Genomic DNA, 4,444 nt, shown 5'->3' with positions numbered 1-4,444 from the left:
GTTCAACACAAATAAAACATTCTCTCTGTATTTGCCCTTTGCACAGGACTTTAGTAGGGCAAGAGAGTGTGTTATGGGATCTCAGATCCATGACCTGCAGCAGGTGTGCTCGAGGTAATTTCATTGTGAGTTTTCTAGATTCAACCCTATGTTTATTATTTTAATAGGACAGCCTGCTTTTTCTTGTCTGTTGAATTATCCCTTTTAACACAAAGTGTTCTTATTTTAAAGGTAACTAGATGGAGAAGAAAAAAGCTTTAAAAACAAATGTTCTTTTGTAATTGCTATTGTTAAAATCTAGATGAAAAAATTAATGATGTTAAATACAGAAAAAAAGACTACTAACAACACTGGTTTGAGCTTCATTCCTACTACAAAGCACCCTTGGAAAGGAGTTTCTTACATTACTGGACAGTTATAACTCTGATAGTAAAAATCACTCTAATACTATACAAAATATCACAGATTTGTTGTATGCCTACTGTTAGAAAACCATTGTAGCATCTGCGGGACCTCTCCAGACCAAAACTCAGGCACGCTGCGTGAGTGAGACCCTCTGCCGCACCCTCGGGACCCCTCCACGCCCCCGGAGCCCCCGCCCCCAAGACCTCCCGGTGAGTGACAACTTCTGGTATTCTCTCGGGACCCCCAGATCCAGCCCAAGCCCAGACCCAGCTAGTGTGTGGGAGAGCTTCTGCGCTCCCCTACGCCACCTGGGCCAGGGGCACAACAGAGGGGCACCATAGGTTCATTGTTGTGCCAGAGGGGCACAACAGGTTCACGTCCAAGGGCTGCAGCAGGAAGAAGCTGAACACAACAGCTAGACCCAGGCCAGGTATAACTGGATAATCATTGTAAAATATGCTTACCAGACAAGTATTTAAAATGTATCTAGCACAAGTCAAAATAGGATTTTAAGTGTAAAACACATACCACTAGAGAGATACACATATACAGGCTGTATTGAATTAGTACCAAAAATGAATGTACTAGCTCATTAATAGTTTTATATTGACCATATCTTGAAATTATAATATCTTAATTGTAATTATTGATTATAATAAAATACGTTAAGATTAACTTATTTTAATGTGGTTACTATAAGTTTAAGATTATATATGTAGTTTGTATTGTGTCTGTATTTAACAGTGTTACTTCAAAACAAAATTATTTTTCTTCATGTTAGTTGATTTAATCAATTTTAGATGTAACTTTACTTGCCAAAGTTACACCTACAGTTTCTTCAATCACTGCCATCTATTATCTTGAGTTCCATGTCCCAGGAAATACCTGAAATGAAACATAAGAAGCATTCAATAATAAATATAACATTAGTGAGATGAATAATTCTTCAGAACTAGGAGGAGGTACTGCCCAGGAAAGCACTCTCATCAGAGATAGATGACACAAAGAGAATTTGGTGACTAAGAGATTATTGGTTTTCTTGGAAGCAATATGTTTCCCTAATGTGTGGGATAGAATTGAGACTGCATGAGGTTACAAAGTAAATACATGATGATTAAGTGGAGGCTATAAACATAAATTCCTTCACTGGCAAGGATATAAAGATGGGCTTTTTAAAGATTTCAATCCCAAAGCCTTGTTCTATCACCGATTCCACTGATCTTGCTTTTTTCCCTTTCACCCAAAGAATATGCATGGTGACACCCACAATTTCCAGCTTGCCTGAAGATAATAATGCCAAATGATTTCACATTTTACATTCTATTTGAGGCTCTCTTCCACATTGGAGCGAGTGATGACTGCCCAGCCCAAGCAGCACCCTGCTCATGGGCAGCCCTGACTCAAGCTAGCAATATCAAGAGTGGGTCAAAGGATTAGTGGGACTCAGGAATACAAAACATTATATAAATTTTAAAATATTTATTTAATATTAAAATATTAAATATTAAAATCATGAAAATTCAATTTAGAAATTAAAAGACTCTAAGTTTAATAGAGGAAATGCGTTGTAATATTCTTCTTAGCAGTAATCCCTATATGTAATACCAAAGCATAGAAAACAAAAGCAAAAATAGAAAAATGGGACTACTAAAAACAACTGCACAGCAAAGGAAACTTCCAACAGAGTAAAAAAGTAACCTGTAGAATTAGAAAAATTTATACTTCACATATCTGACAAAAGATTAATATTCAAAATATATGAACTCATATTCTTCAATGACTAAAAATAATTTCTAATGGGTACAGAATATGAACACACCCTTCTACAAAGAATATACATATATATGTCCAACAGATATATGAAAAGATTCTCAACATCACTAATCATCAGTGTATACAAGTTAAAACCATAATGAGATATCACATATATATAAAGGTAAACCAACACAAAGGCTTTCCAAAAAATTAAGGTGACATAGATAAGAATAATGCATTGTTTATTTCAAAAAGCCTGTCCTTTCAAAAAGGATATTATGTGTCTTAACTACAAAGGAATAGTAAATGTTTGAGGACAATGACATATATTGTGGTTTAGATCTACAATGTTGCCAAAAGTCTCACATTCAGAGGTGGGGCCCAGTCAAAAGGACCAAGTCACAAAGAGCATGAGGTGGAAGGGTATGCTTTTGTCTCCTGCTTCTCCCTCCATTCACCACTTAGTGGTCATTATTCAGTCAATAATCATCCTCTGCCATGCCATTCTGTCATGAAGCCTTTGCTTCAGAAGCAGTTGACTAGAGACTGAACCCACTGAAATTGTGAACCAACATAAACTTCATCCCTTCATTAAGCTGTGGGAGTCAGGTATTTTGTTCCAGTACGAGAATGCTAAGACAAACTGGTCATGAAGAAGTGGAGTCTTTTTTGTGACTGTGCCTGACTGTGGTTTAGAAGCTGGTGGAAATGGTTTGCTAAGGAGTCTGAAAAGCTTTGGAAATACTGGCTAGAGAAGACCAAGAATGCTGTGAGCCAAGTTTGTTGTGAGATTCTGGTCAAAGCTCAGAAGACCAAAATGCTGACAGGAATACAATACTAAGCTCAGGAGATTTCAGTGAGAAATAATGACTCCACTGTCATTTGGGCTTATGCTTTGCCAGAAAATGTGTCCACTTTTTTCCCATATTCTAAGACTTCACTGGAGACTATTAGATTCACAGTGGCAGGCTAATTAATCTGGAGGAGGAAATTTCAAAGCAGCCCATTGTTTAGGCTGTGGCATGAGTACTTTCAGCTGCTTTTAGGCATATCTTCAGTGAGAATTAGAAGTAAAAGACAGAGATGAATGATTTTAAAAGTTTGTCATTTTATCAGAAAGCACCTGCCAACTTGGGTCAAAGAAATCCTTGGCTGCTGAAAAGATTGAAATTTTGAAGAAGCCAAATTATTTTTACAAGGATAATAAGAGGACATCTCAGAAAGCAAGACCCCACCATCACCAGCTCAAACATACACAACTGTAAGTCCCTCATTTCAGAGTCCATGGGTTACCTTCTTATTCAGAAACACACAGGGAACTACATCCCTGAGTTCAAATATCCAAATACTAAGAGGTCCTTGCAGGCATGGTCCACAGGAACCAGGCTTTGCTCCAGCCAGCTAACTTTGGCATCATCCACATGGTATGCAGAATGCAGGAGCTATGGGTTCATGGAGAATTCCACGCAGATTTCAAAAGAAGGCCTAGGAGGCCAGGCCACAACCCGTGACAGCTGCCACAGCCAGGCTGATGTATGAAGTTTTGAGATTGAAGTTAAGGAAGCCATAGAGACACCAGGAAGTTGGAGATGCCAGTAATATGAATCAACTAATGAGAAAAGCCACAGACAGTGCATGAAGCCACTCCAAGGCAGAAGTCATGTGGAATACAGCTAGCAGTGCTGTCGAACTCGTATCTCACTACAACCTTACCTGGGGGCTGGGCATCAATTACAAATCTAATGTTTGCCCTGTATGATTTTGGTCTTGCTTTGGGCAAACTTCTGTGTATTCCTCCCTTTTGGAATGGTAATGTTCACTCTATGCCATTGTATATTGAAAGTATTTTTCTTTTTGACTTTTACAGGGGTTTACAATAGAGATTGCTGTCAGTCTCAGAGGCAACTTTATTTGGACTTTTCAGCAAAACTGAAAATGTTAAGATTTTGACTACTTAGAAGTGTACTATAGGAGCAGGGGCTGGGGGTTTGGTCCTGGGCCTGCCATGCTGGCCCTGCCACCGGGGCAAGCTGAGATGGCGATTGAGACTGGGCATGGTGACACAAGCCTGTAATCCCAGTTCTTGGAAGGCTATAAACAAGCAGATCACTATGAGTCTGATCTAGTAGTGAGACCCTGAACACTATATAGACCCTTCCCTAAAATAAAAAAAGAAGAAGGAAAGGAGGAGGAGGAGGAGGACGAGGACGAGGAGGAGAAAGAAGAAGAAGAAGAAGAAGAAGAAGAAGAAGAAGAAGAAGAAGAAGAAGAAGAAGAAGAAGAA

This window comes from Octodon degus, unplaced genomic scaffold (genome assembly GCF_000260255.1).
Source record: "Octodon degus isolate 3935 unplaced genomic scaffold, OctDeg1.0 scaffold00081, whole genome shotgun sequence".
Taxonomy (NCBI): domain Eukaryota; kingdom Metazoa; phylum Chordata; class Mammalia; order Rodentia; family Octodontidae; genus Octodon; species Octodon degus.
This window is presented reverse-complemented; position numbering follows the sequence as displayed.